This window comes from Eubalaena glacialis, chromosome 9 (genome assembly GCF_028564815.1).
Source record: "Eubalaena glacialis isolate mEubGla1 chromosome 9, mEubGla1.1.hap2.+ XY, whole genome shotgun sequence".
Classification (NCBI taxonomy): Eukaryota; Metazoa; Chordata; class Mammalia; order Artiodactyla; family Balaenidae; genus Eubalaena; species Eubalaena glacialis.
In genome coordinates, this window is record NC_083724.1 from 65,958,660 (window position 1) to 65,973,440 (window position 14,781).

At 38.8% G+C, this 14,781-nt stretch overlaps 1 protein-coding gene across 3 annotated transcripts in view; it reads right to left on the reverse strand.

The window, feature by feature from the left end:
* TTC39B (tetratricopeptide repeat domain 39B) overlaps window positions 1-14,781 on the reverse strand; it is a 134,669-nt gene that overhangs the window by 83,745 nt on the left and 36,143 nt on the right. The gene's annotated exons all lie outside the window — the stretch shown is intronic.

The following is a 14,781-nucleotide window of genomic DNA, read 5'->3' on the forward strand; positions in this document are numbered from 1 at the left end:
AGGATATTTGACACAAAAGGCACAAGGTGATGTGACCATGGAACCAGAGTGATTTGAAAAGACTACGCTGCTGGCTTTGAAGTTTGCATAAAAGCAAAGTCAAGGTGCCCTCACAGAAAACTTTCTTTGCTGATAAAATAAATAGAAATTAAAAGCTTATAATTGCATTGCCACAGGGGAGACCAAAACTATGCCTATACCTTTAAACATGCTACTTTATCAGAGCTACATGGAGCTTTAACACATTTTGAGATCATTCTGCTCACAGGTAATAAAAAAAATACTCCTTGCTGGCTTGAATACTTTCACTCTGGACAATAAACATAAAATAAATAACACAGAAATTACACAAAAATAAAAATCACGTATAAATCCCCAAACATCTCTTCAGTGTTCAGCAATTTCAGAGTCCTTTAAATTTGTTAGTGGCTAAGTCTTCAGACTATTAAATGTGTATGATACATGATAATGAACTATACATTATTTATAAATATGTACCTAATGCAAACATCACTTCGTCTCTGAGGAGTTCTAGCTACAATGTTCTACAAGCATGATGACACAAAGGGGAAAGGTAGGAAGAAGGGGAGAGAGGGAGAACCAGAGATACTGATTAATTTTCAAAACATAGGCAGTGGAGAAGTTTGACACATTTCAAAAGGCAAAGCTCCCAAGTATCTGCTTTTTGTGGTGTTTTATTACTCATTTCAGGTTGCTATTTTTATCCAGATGGATAAACATATCAGAAAACAAGGCAGATAAAAAATGGTAAAAAGTTAGCAAAAGGTAGTGAAGCTCACTACATCCCCTAAGAGTATGACAGCTCATTTACATAAACTTCAGATGGAAAGTGAGTCAGCCCAGAGTTGAGTAACGGCAAAGGAGTCACTGACAATCTGCATAGTGCTTAGTACGCCCAAACAATTGGACATTACCTAATTATGTATGTACGGGTTGATTAACACAACCAGCTGTCATCATTAAAAAGAAGAAAAAAAAAACACATCCCAAAAGATCCTTTAACTCACTCTCCCTTTGAACAATCACAGCAATATCATTGTTGCCCTATACTTGCTAAGTTCTCAGTAAATGATGGCTGGATTTTTTTTAATGCACTGCAAATCCTTGCAGTTTACTTTGAATATTCATCTATAGTTTCCGATTAGTACATTAATTCAACAAATTTATTAATTTGACAAATTCATATTGAGCATCTACTATATGCCAAGCATCGTGCTTGGGTACAGGGTGCACCACGATGAGCAGAAGAGAACTGTCCCTTCCTCCTGGAACTTCAAGAGTCCAAAGGAACAGGCGGTCAAAAAACAAGTAAAAAATAACTACAAAATGAGAAATGGTGTGAGAGGAACAAACAGGATGCCAAGATAGAGGAATGAGGAAGGAGTTACCTATTCGGGTGGAGTCATTAAGCAAAGTGGGAGGACATAGCACCTGAGAGCTGAGGATGACCAGGAAGAAGCTCTGGGAGGAATGGAAGGAAGTTGCTCTGGTCAGAGAGGCCAGATGCACAAAGCTAGGGCAGCAAAGATCTAGCTCAGTCAAAACCCTGGAAGAGGCTTCTGGCTGAGGGCAGAGAATGAGGGTGAGTGGAAGCAGTATGTGGGGACCTGACCTTGACCTCAAGCCTTGCGGGCTGAGGTAGATTGGAGTCTTCATCCCCAGAGACATGCAAACTCATGCACAGATTCTAAGCAAGACAGTGACATCATCCAACTGAATTTCTAAAAGGATCACTCTGTCCTGAATCAAACAAACCTGCTGTTAATAAATTATGAGGCAACTGGGAAATTTGAACACTGACAGGATATTTGATGAATGTTGTTAATTTTTTTAGGTGTGACAACAGCCTTGTGATGTTTTTAAAAAGAGACCTATCTTTTATATGCATACTAAAATACAGATACAGTGATGCCATAAAAGGCTTATAGATTAGATAATAGTTCTGTTTCAATGCAATTTCCTGACCTTGTTATCTGAACGGTAATTACGTATAAGAGCACGTCTTTGTTTTCAGGAAGCACATACTGAAATATTTAGAGGTAGACATAAAGTATATTGTCTAGGATATGATTCCAAATAACCTTGGGGTGGATTATAGATGAAAAAAGATCGGCCTTGAGTTAACAGCTGTTGAAGGTAAGTGGTGAGTATACAAGAGCTCAGTTTACTATCCTCTTTACTTTTTATATATGTTTGAAATTTTTCATATTAAAATTTTAAAATAAGGTAACTTTGGCTGTTGTGTGGAGAACGAGTAGGATGCAGTTGGGAGGGTAGAAGAACAGAGAACAAAGGAAGCACGAAAACACATTGGGGGCTCTTAAAGTAATCCAGGCAAAACCTGACAGTACCTCGAGCTAATGTAATAGAGAGGAGAGAGAGAGAAGTAAACAGATGGGAAATAAATGTTGGACGTAGAAATCATCAGACTTGGTAGTAGGGAAGTTAAAGAAAAGGGAAGGAATCAAAGATGTCCACCAGGCATCTGACTTGAGCAAGTGGGTGGAGACATTTACAAAGATGGAGAAGACTGGGAGAGGAAAAGGTTTCGGAGGGATGAGGGAGGCGGCTACCAAGAGTTCACTTTGAAACACAGAAATTAAGGCATTTGGGGGCGGGGACTTCCCCGGTGGTCCAGTGGGTAAGACTCCACGCTCCCAATGCAGGGGCCTGGATTCCATCCCTGGTCGGGGAACTAGATCCCGCATGCCGCAACAAAGATCCCGCATGCCACAACTAAAACCCAGTGCAGCCAAAATAAATAATTAATTAAATTTTTTTTTTTTTAATTAAGGCATTTGTGAAATATCCAAGTGAGTGATCAAATAGGCAAGGATTGGACCTATTTCCCATTACAACTGTTAAGGTAGTCCCGGACAGAGTAGTAGTCATGCCCGGAAGGCCATTCTTGGAGGAGGTAAGGAAGTCAGTACTGGGAGCAGGGCTTCTCTGACTTGCAGGCACAACTTGGGTGTTGCTACCTGGGGTTGAGTGATGGTCAGAGAGGCTCCTGAGCCTGCAGAAAAGGGAACCACAATGACAAAGGCCCTGTCCACAAGGGTTTACGGGTCATTTTCCATTCATTTTGCCACCAACACCACCAAGTCTTCCACCTCCCCTGGGCCTCCTTGGTCAAATGAGACAATTGGACCAAAGGGTCACTGAGAAGCTTTCCTTTGAGCTAGGAAATCCTGTCACTCCTCCTTAGAGTGAAAGGAAGCATTCATAGAATATACATACCTTAACTTAAAATGTGCATACACGCTCCCTCCCCCGCCCCATAAGCTTATATAAAGAACTACTTATTGTGGAAGGTTCCAATACAATAGCGGACCATTAAAGAAGACCTAACAGTACAAAAGAAAATACACAGAAAAGCAATACAATACAGGGAAAAGACGCTTGGGATGCTGCTCACTCTGGGCTTTTTAGCGAAATTTATTTCCGTTCACTGTATTCCATTGACTCTATAACACAGATTTTTCATCACGTAATATCCCCAAAACCCGGATGTATCTTAAAATCAAGAGCAACTTTGACTGCCCTAGATCAAAGTTAAATTCTTAGGGAAAGGATCCACATTTGCTTCTGCCAGTTACCTGAAGGCAAAACCAAGCTGATCCACTTAAAATTAAATTACCTGCTTGAAGTTGTTTGGGCCACACTGGTACCTAATATTCAGACCACAAACTAGCTTGTGATTGAGATTCTGAGAGTGCCGAAAAGTTAAACACAGGATTCCCATACAGCCCATCAGTTCCACTCCTAGGTATATATGCCAGAGAATTACAAACATGTGTCCACACAAAGAATTGTGCACAGTTGTTTATAGCAGCATTATTCACAACAGTCAAAAACTGGAAAAAACCTGATTGTCTATCAACTTATGAATGGATAAACAAAATGTGGTATATCCACACAGTTGAGTATTATTCAGCCCTAAAAAAGAATGAAATACTGACACATACCACAACATGGATAAACCTCAAAAGCCAGACACAAAAGAACACATATTGAATAATCGTATTTTTATGAAATGTCTATACAGACAAATCTAGAAGCAGAAATTAGATTAGTGGTTGCCTAGGAGTAGGAGTGGGAAAGGAAAATGACTGTAAAGGGGCAGAGGGTTTCTTTTTTGGGTGATCAATTTTTTAAAATTAGATTGTAATGACGGTTGTACAATTCTGTAAATATAATAAACTCCAATGAATTGTAAATTTAAAACAGGGATTTTATGGGATATAAATTCATAATGTGATAGAGCTATTTTTAAAAGTTCCCAGGGCAGAGAATCTCAAGAGAAGTTTTTTTCCCCTCCCTACCTAGTACCAAGATTGAAATACACACATTTCCTTACTGTGTCTTCCTGCATGACAGTTTTATTTTTCCCTTCCCTTAGGCAAAGTCACCTGTAAAATTCTCCATTGCGTTTTTCTCCTTCCTCAGTGGTATATACAATGTCAGTGGCATCTTAGATCCAATGAAATAATTAAATGCCAACCTGGTGAAGAAAAATCAGGTTGAGGTCGGGGCAGAGAGGTGCCCCTCCAGACCTGAGCAACATTTGGATTACCTAGACAGAGAAGTTGGGTCAAGGAAAAGATCACAGAAATATGAAAATTAATCTAACTCTGCCTGTAGTTACTAGTTATAATTTAACCGCTATGAAGAAAAATATTAACTAGATGTTTTTCAACTGTCATTCACCAAATATCACCCTAAATAACCTTAAAACAGACCAAACTATTGCACCATAATTAACTGATCTAAACTGATGGGGGGCGGGGGGGAGGTTACCTTAAAAGCTTTACCTCATTCTAATCTACAGTTTGTAGTTCAAAAGAGAAGGTGTGAAGAAGGACGAAGTCCATGAGAAATGCTACGCTACAAAATATTTTTAATTCTACTGTAAGCTTCTTATCACCTGACTAAAAACGTCTGCCTCTTTCAACTTCTAGATGTAAGAACAAATTCACCGCAGTTCCTGCACGTGAACACACATCCCATTGCCTCAGGACTTGATTAAACACCTATGAATTTCTCTATAAGGATAAATTCAAAATTTTAATAAGGTACTATGGAATATTAAGAGATCACTGCTGAAAACATATTAAACCTGCATTTGTTCTAACAGTCTTTGCACATAACTTTGATGTCTCCTCTGACTTCTCTAAACTATCATAAAAAGAAAATCTTGATTAAGTAGTACCCGACCAGGCCCCCCAGTTAATTAGATTTCTGTGCCATGGCCCACTGTGGTTTTTATGAGAAAGAGGTTAATTGAAAACACTACCAATTCACTTGATTCCAAGCAGTTAGTCTACTCTCCTCACTAAACGGAAGCCAGGAATCCATGGTGACCCAAAATCTCTTGTGTCCACAGGTGTCCCAGGTAACCCTGGTATCTCTCAAAACCCAAAACCAATGCCAGCCACTCCGATCGCCCAACCAGAAACAGCTCTTTGGAAACCCTGGAACATTTTATTTATTCTTCACATGTCATATCACTTAATTCGTGAACAGACTTTATACCCACCACTACATTTTCAGATATGGTAGTTGTGTACAAACAGTGGGCAAGAAGGATACCCAGTCATCAGAGTACCAAGAAGCACATACCAGTATGGAATTGTTAAATCAGGGAGCCAGAGACTAAGGCAGAGCTAATCTTCTAGCAAATTTCTATAGGCCATGAGATGGGTCTAATGTACAGTTCCTCCCTGAGAGATTACCTCCTATGCTAAACAAGTCAGAAACTTCGTAAACAATTTTTTAATTTTTAGAAAGGATATGTTCAATGTCCCACTGTTTTATAAAAAAAAAAAAAATCTCTAATTTTCCCTCCATTTCTAAATGTTAGAGATGTTTGTACGATCTACCAGCTTGTAAATCTAGCAACTTCCCAAAATAGTTAATCACTTAAAATAACACAATTGTTACCACAAAGATCCAGAACTAGGAAAACCTACATCTGTGGTGGTGAATTCATTAAGCAGAAAAGGAGAATAGGAGATAATTTTCTTTTGTGGAAATACTTTAAGGCCTCCCTCATCTGTTCGCTTGCATCTTTTCATTAGAAATTCAGGAGAAAATATTCACAGGAAGAAATTAATCACCAGGTTGGCAAGAGGACCACATCCTGCTACAGAGAGGTGGAAGCGTTGCTATCTGCACATAAAACCAAAATATAAAACCAAAATATGCAGTTCAATCAGCATACGGAAAAAGAACTCTACTGATTTCAGCAGCTAATGGATCACAAGAGGAATGTCATGGCATCGTAAATTTAAGAGGGAACGAGAGAAATTTTGGCAAACCCTGAAATTAGGACAAAATAAAAGTTCACATAAAAAACAACTGAAGAATTTTTTTTACAATTAATATATACTTGTAATCAGAGAGAAAACATACATAATATTTTAAAAGAAAAATATTGAATAACAGTTTACTTCAGTAATATTTTTAATTTCAGAAAGGGTCAGTAATACAGGAGACATAGTACAGTAACATCACACTCTATGTTATGGAATAAAGAGAAACATCCAAGAGAGTTTCCCTGTGAATGAAGCACATCCTACTAACTTTCAAATGCTATTTGAAAACATTTTTAGTCATTTTAGAATTTTCTTAACATATGTGACACAAGTCTCTACCCTCTTAAATAGAATATACTAGATATAATTTAAACTTTTTCCAATGTCTCAGAGACAGCAATGTGAACATGCCTTTCTCAGTGGAAATTAACAGCATCCCAAGTGGGGGAGTAGTATACTACCGATATTTACTGAGCACCTACTATGTGTTTATACCCATTATCACATTTAAATTAAATTTCATTTTATCTTCCCAATAAATCTGTGAGAGGATGAAGAAACTGAGACTTAGAAACTGCCCCAGAGGGACTTCCCTGGTGGCACAGTGGTTAACAATCCTCCTGCCGGACAGGAACAAAGATGCAGACGTAGAGAATGGACTTGAGGACACGGGGAGGGGGAAGGGTAAGCTGGGACGAAGTGAGAGAGTGGCATGGACATATATGCACTACCAAATGTAAAATAGATAGCTAGTGGGAAGCAGCTGCATGGCACAGGGAGATCAGCTCGGTGCTTTTTGACCACCTAGAGGGGTGGGATGAGGAGGGTGGGAGGGAGACGCAAGAGGGAGGGGATATGGGGATATACGTATGCATATAGCTGATTCACTTTGTTATACAGCAGAAACTAACACAACACTGTACAGCAATTATACTCCAATAAAGATGTTAAAAAAAATAAAAAATAAAAAATAAAAATTTAAAAAATTAAAAAAAAAAAATCCTCCTGCCAATGCAGGGGACACGGGTTCGATCCCTGGTCTGGGAAGATCCAACATGACATGGAGCGACTAAGCCCGTGTGCCACAACTACTGAGCCTGTGCTCTAGAGCCCGCGAACCACAACTACTGATCCTGCGTGCCACAACTACTGAAGCCCATGCACCCTAGAGCCTGCACACCACAACTACTGAGCCCACGCGCTGCAACTACTGAAGCCCACGCACTCTAGGGCCTGCGTGCCACAACTACTGAGCCTGCATGCTGCAACTACTGAAGCCCGCATGCCTAGAGCCCGTGCTCTGCAACAAGAGAAGCCATTGCAACAAGAAGCCCGCGCACCGCAACGAAGAGTAGCCCCCGCTCGCCGCAACTAGAGAAAGCCCGCGCACAGCAATGAAGACCCAAAAGCAGCCAAAAAAAAATTTTTAAAAAAAGAAAAAGAAAGAAACTGTCCTAGATCTCCCAGGCAGTAAATGGCAACTGAGACTGGTGCTCAAGTTCACCTGTCAAGTCCAAGGGCTTGACTCACCAGAAAGGTACATCTTGTTGTGTGCACCTAAGCTAGGTAAAACCACACTGCTGTGCTTTGGAGTTCTATGACTGTATGTCATATTTACTTTCTTCTTTCCCTGTTATTTTTTGCTACTATCAACAAACTGGCTTCTAAAACCACCTCCTCGGGAAGGGGAAGCTGGGACGAAGTGAGAGAGTAGCGTTGACATATATACTCTACCAAATGTAAAATGGATTGCTAGTGGGAAGCTGCTGCATAGCACAAGGAGATCAGCTCAGTGCTTCGTGACTACCTAGAGGGATGGGATAGGGAGGGTGGGAGGGAGACGCAAGAGGGAGGGGATATGGGGATATATGTATACATATAGCTGATTCACTTTGTTATACAGCAGAAACTAACACAACATTGTAAAGCAATTATACTCCAATAAAGATATAAAAAATTTAAAAATAAAAATAAATAAATAAAACCACCCTCTTACCATACCTCCTAGAACTCTGGCAAAATTATGCCAAAAAGCATAAGTCTACTTACATTCATTGTAAATAGACTCTGGATGGAATCCTCTACTACAAGTAAAGGGCAAGATTTTTAGAGCACGGGCTCTAATACCTACTTTGGCTACCCTTTCTGGCTTTGGGCTCTATTTCAAAGAGGTAAGGTTCTCAATTAGGTAAAGTTTTACTATTATGTGTTGCTACAACTAAGGTGAGAGAAGCAAGTACCAGGGACATTTTGGCAACATTGAAAAGGAAACACAAAACTGTTTAAGAAACAGTCTTAGGTGTCACAAGAAATCATGCACATCAGAAAACTAAAAGAACAAGGCAAGTTCTAGAATGGGTAAACCTTTGGGTTTGGTAAACTGAGCAGGACAGGGAAGTTAAATTTGGAAGTAAAAAAATGCTGGCAACAGCAGATAAATGCAGCTGAAGACAGGCTGAAAGAGGCAATGAATGGAAAAGAAAATGTTAGATAACAAGAAAGTGAGATAGCATTAAAAAACTATTGTTTTCAAGATGAGAAGAAAACTGTAATATGGTTGACAGTAGGATAAAAGAAGCTAAGACATACAAGAATTCCACATTTTAAGAGTTCACAACAGGTTTCTGATAGTCATGAATCAAAAACATCTCGATCACATGGGTCATTTTTGGATGCTATTCTTCTGAGAACCAGTCATACTAATATCGAAACATCTAAAGCAGATAAATAGAGCAGTTTTTGTGCAAACACAGACATATAGATCAAAGGAACAAAACAGAAAGCCCAGAAACACAGCATTATTATTTTAATGAGTGTATTATTTGATAAAGTAGGCATCATACATAAATTTTCTTTTACTCACAGACTTAGCAAATGGCGTTGGAATACTGGCGTTGGAATTTTAGGGTTGGCATGAGATAGGGATCTAAATTAACTTCAGTTGGGTTAAGTCCAGGATTTTCTTTTTTTTAGTTCAGCTATGACCTTACTGATTTTCTCCCGGCTGGATCTATTTCTGAGAGAAGGCAGTTGAAGTCACCAACTATGGTAACAAAATCATCTATTTCTCCTTGTATGTAGTTTGTGCCTCTAGTAGTTTGATGCTCTGTTGTTAGGTACCTACACATTAAGAACTGTTATGTTTTCTTGGAGAACTGGCCCCTCTGTCATTATGTATTGCCTTTCTTTATCCCTGATAACTTTCCTTACTTTGAAGTCTGCTCTGTCCAAAATTAGTATAGCTACTCCTGCTTTCTTCTGATTAGTGTTAGCATGGTATATTTTTCTCCGTCCATTTACTTTTACTCTATATGTGTCTTTTATTTAAAGTGGGTTTCTTGTAGACAACATATAGTTGGACCATGTTTTTTGATCTACTCTGACAATGTCTTTTAATTGGTAAATTTACACCACTGACATTCAAAGTGATTATAGATATAGTTGGATTAATATCTACCATATTCATTACTGTTTTTTATTTGTTGCCCTTGTTCTTTGTTCCTATTCTTGTCTTCTACTCTTTTTCTGGCTTATATTGTTTTAATTGAGCATTTTATATGCTCCATTTTCTCTCCTTTCTTAGCACATCAGCTTTACTTCTTTTTTTACTTTTTTTTGGTGGTTGCCCTAGAGTTTGCAGTACACATTTACAACTAATCCAAGTCTACATTAAAGTACACTATACCATTTCACAAGTAGTGTGAGTACCTTATAATAACAAAATAATCCTAAATCCTCCCTCCCATCCCTGTATCATTGTTGTCATTCATCTCACTTATATGTAAGCATACATAAGCATGTATATATACATAAGATATAAACATAAGCATATATAACCAAACAAACTGTTGGTATCATTTTCAACAAACTGTTATCTGTTAGATCAATTAAGAATATGAAAAAATGTTTTATTTTACTTTGACCTATTCCTTCTTTGATGTTCTTCTTTTCTTTAAGTAGATCTCAGGTTCTGACCCATATTTATTTTTCCCCTCTCTATAGAATTTCTTTTAATATTTCTTACAAGGCAGATCTATGGGCAACAAATTGCTTCAATTTTCGTTCACCTGAGAAAGTCTTTATTTCTCCTTTACTTTTTTTTTTTATTTATTTATTTTTTAATTTATTTATTTATTTATTTTTGGCTGTGTTGGGTCTTCGTTTCTGTGTGAGGGCCCTCTCCAGCTGCAGCAAGCGGGGGCCACTCTTCATCACGGTGCACGGGCCCCTCACCATTGCGGCCCCTCCCGCTGCGGAGCACAGGCTCCAGACGCGCAGGCTCAGCAGCTGTGGCTCATGGGCCCAGCCGCTCCGCGGCATGTGGGATCTTCCCAGACCAGGGCCCGAACCCGTGTCCCCTGCATTAGCAGGCAGACTCTCAACCACTGCGCCACCAGGGAAGCCCTCTCCTTTACTTTTGAAGATAATTTCAGAGAGTACAGAATTCTAAGTTGATGGTTTTATTCTCTCAATACAAACATTTCACTCTACTTTCTTCTGCTTGCCTGGTTTCTGAGGAGAAGCTGGATGTAATACTTATCTTTGCTCCTCTATATGTAAGGTGTATTTTTTCTTTCAAGATTTTTTCTTTATCTTTGATTCTCTGTAGTTTACAAATAATGTACCTAGAGGTCATTTTTTGACAATCATCCTATTTGGTGTTCTCTGAGCTTCCTGGATCTGTGGTTTGGTGTCTAACATTAATTGTGGAAAGTCTCAGACATTATTGTTTCAAATATTTCTTCTGTTCTTTTCTTTCTTCTCCTTCTGATGTTCCGATTATGCATATGCTACACCTGCTGTAGTTGCCCCACAGTCCTTGGATATTCTGTTCTGTTTTATTCACTCTTTGTTCTCTTTGCTTTTCAGTTTTTGAGGATTCTATTCCATTCTATTCAGGATTCTATTTCTACAGCCTCTAGCTCAGAGAGCCTTTCCTCAGCCATGTCCAGTCTAATAAGTCCATCAAAAGCATTTTTCATTTCTGTTAGAGTGTTTTGATCTCTAGCATTTCTTTTTGGTTCTTTCTTATGGTTTCCATCTTTCTGCTTACATTACCCATCTACTCCTATAGTCTCTCTACTTCCATAGAGCCCATTGCATATTAACCATAGTTGTTTTAAATTCCCACATCCCTGCCACGTCTGGTTCTGATGCTTACTCTGTCTCTTCAAACTGTGTTTTTGGTCTACGGGTCTGCCTTGTAATCTTTCTTGATAGTTAAACATGATGTACATGATAAAAGGAACTGTTATAAATAGGTTTGTGGTCATGTGGTGGTGAGAGGTGGAGGAGGGGAAGCATTCTATCATCCTGTGATGAGGTCTCAGTCTTTTAGGGACCCTGTGCCTCTGGACTGGGAACTTCTCAAGTGTTTCTCAGTTTTTCTTTTCTCTTAGATGGGACAGGATGGCCAGAGTGGGCTGGAGCTCCCCAGGTCAGTTAGGTTCTGGTTAACTACTCTCCCCTGAAGGCAGGCCTTGTTAAGAACAGTAAATTCTGATGTATTCCAGAATGGTTCTTTTTCTTCTCACCCTGCTGGAAGCCCAAAGGGATTTTTCTCCTCTATTTACTGTATAAATCTGGTACAGCTTCTGGAGGCAAATTTCACATTGGGGGTGGAGGGGGCTCCATATGAGTGGGTCTCCCTATGGTTCTTAACTCCCAGAGTTATTCACACTGAGCCCCCAGCAATTCATCGATCACAGGTGACTTTTTCCCACCCTTGACCTGGCAAGGGTGTACACCATGACTCTGTACACCATGACTCCCTGTATTTGCCTTTCTGTCCCTCCAGGCTTGGGGGCAGTGACTTTCCCTGTATCCTCTCCTTTCTTATGGATGCAAAATGAGTTGTAGAATTTTCAAGTCTGTTTAGCTCTTTACTTGTTGTTAGGAAAAACTGGCAACTTCAAGCTCCTTACTTGGAAAACCAGAAACCGCAAGTCAAGTTCAGAAGGTTTTTGTTTCTCTATAATTTGATTTTTTTTTAAAACTAATAGGTGTCGATTGGGATTGACATATATACACTAATATGTATAAAATAGAAAACTAATAAGAACCTGCTGTATAAAAAATAAATAAATAAAATAAAAACTAATAGGTGTTAGAAATTGCTGACAATGCCTTTCAGACCCAAAGGTAAAGCCATTGCCAGTCTAATGCAGCCAGTGAAAGCTCAAAGAAACACAAGTTTTAATGTGTGCCACCCATCGGTCATGTCAATTACATCAGTCTGACCTGTTTTCATCTCCAAGACCTGAACCCCTCTCTGGTGTGTGTCGAGTGTTCTAGCTTCTCATTGGGAACAGCAGCACTTCCACTGGTGAATTCCAGTCACCCACCCCACAGTCAGATCCTTTTCTACCTCCTAGACTTCAGTCTACCAGGCCACCCAAGCTCAATTCCTGCCAATGCTCAGAGCGGAGAAGCCACAGCAGAGCTGAGTAAGATTTCTGGATGGCAAATAATGCACTCACCTTAAAAGTCACTTTTTAAATTACACAAGTAGATTACCTTTCAAAGAGTACAGTATGAAAAGGGAAGGGAGGAAAAAGAGTAAAACTTTACAGGGGCAAGATCTGACAAACACTATCTCAAGCCAAGTGATGAAGTTTAGCATCAACAGGAGTAAACCAGGTTGATAACATGTATCTTTGATATAATGTGATGAGAATGATACTTTTAGGTCTGTGATCTTCCTCCCAAAAACACATGACCTCAGTCTAATCATGAGGAAAAAAAACCAGACAAATCCCAGCTGAGGGACATTCCACAAAACAAATGACCAGTACTCAAAACCAAGGAAACTCTGAGAAACTGTCACAATCAAGCATAGCCTACGGAGATAGGACGAATGATTGTAATGTGGTGTCCTGAATGGGATCCTGGGACAGAAAAAGAATACTCCATAAAAACTAAAGAAATCTGAATCAAGTATGGACTTTAGTTATAACAATGTATCTGTATTAGATTATTAATTGTGACAAATGTACCATTCTAATGTAAGAAATTAATCATAGGGAAAACAAGTGTGGGATATACAGGACTCTCCGTACTATCCTCATAATAATTCTGTAAATCTGAAACTATTGCACAGTAGAAAGGTTATTTTTTAAAATCCTAATCACAATTAAGTTTTTTATTCACATACACATTCAATGACATAAACACTAAAACTTTTGGACAATATAAAAATTTGCAACTCTAACATAAAAATAGCAATTAAGGGAAAGTATCTGTAGCAAATAGGACAAAACATGAAGGTGTATATATATTTTAAAGTTCATAAGTATGTAAAAGAAACATTGAGAAAAATGTTAAATAGGCAAAAGAAGACTAGAATTCATACAAAAGGAAATGCAATGGATTAAACAATGATTATGAGAAAAAAAATTTAGGGGGTGGTGTGCACGACATGGCTTGTAGGATCTCAGTTCCCTGACCAGGGACTGAACCCAGGCCATGGCAATGAAAGCCTAGAATCCTAACCACTAGGCCATTAGGGAACTCCCAGAAAAAAATTTTCAAACAAAACAATTAGGTATCATTTAAGCAGCAAAATGGTTTCAAATAATACCTAGGGATGATAATGCTACATTTTAAACCACTTCACTTATACACAGTTCACAGCCGTGCAAACTGGTGAAACTCTTCTGAAAGTGCTGTGGACTGAATAGTATTCCCCCAAATTTCACATGTTGAAGCCCTGATCCCCAGTGTGATGGTATTTGGAGATGAGGACTTTGGGAGATAATCAGGTTTAGATCAGGTCCTGAGAGGGGGGCCCTCATGACTAATGCCCTTATAGGAGGAGACCCCAGAAAGCTTGCTCTCTCGCTCTCTCTCCCTCTGCCATGTGAAGACACAACGAGAAGGTGACCATCTGTAAATCAGGAAGAGAGCTCTCACCAGAACCTGACCACATTGGCACCCTGATCTCCGACTTCCAGGCTCCAGAACTGTGAGAAAATAAATCTCTGTTGTTTAAGCCACCCAGTCTATGGTATTTTATTATGGCAGCCTGAGCTAACTAACACAGAAAGGCAACTTGAGAAATATCACATTAAGGATAAAAATATTCATCCCTTTTAATCCAATAATTCTACATGGGTGAAGTTAACCTTTTGGAGATATTCAAAAATATGATAAAGCTATACACATTAAAATGTTCACTACTTAGTTTTAAGTTTTTAAACCAGTGAAAAACTAAATGCCTAACAAAGGAGAAGTGAATAAGTAAATTGTGATGTTCCATTTGATCTAATATGATGTCATTTAAAATCATTACAAAAATTATGTAGGCTTATAGGAAATGCTTATAATAAAACTAAGCGCAAACCAAAAGCAAAAATCTACAATATGAGGCTAACCATGTAAATAAATATGGGCAAGATGTAAAAGGGTTAGCTATAAACAAAATTTAATTTGTTGGAAAACATTT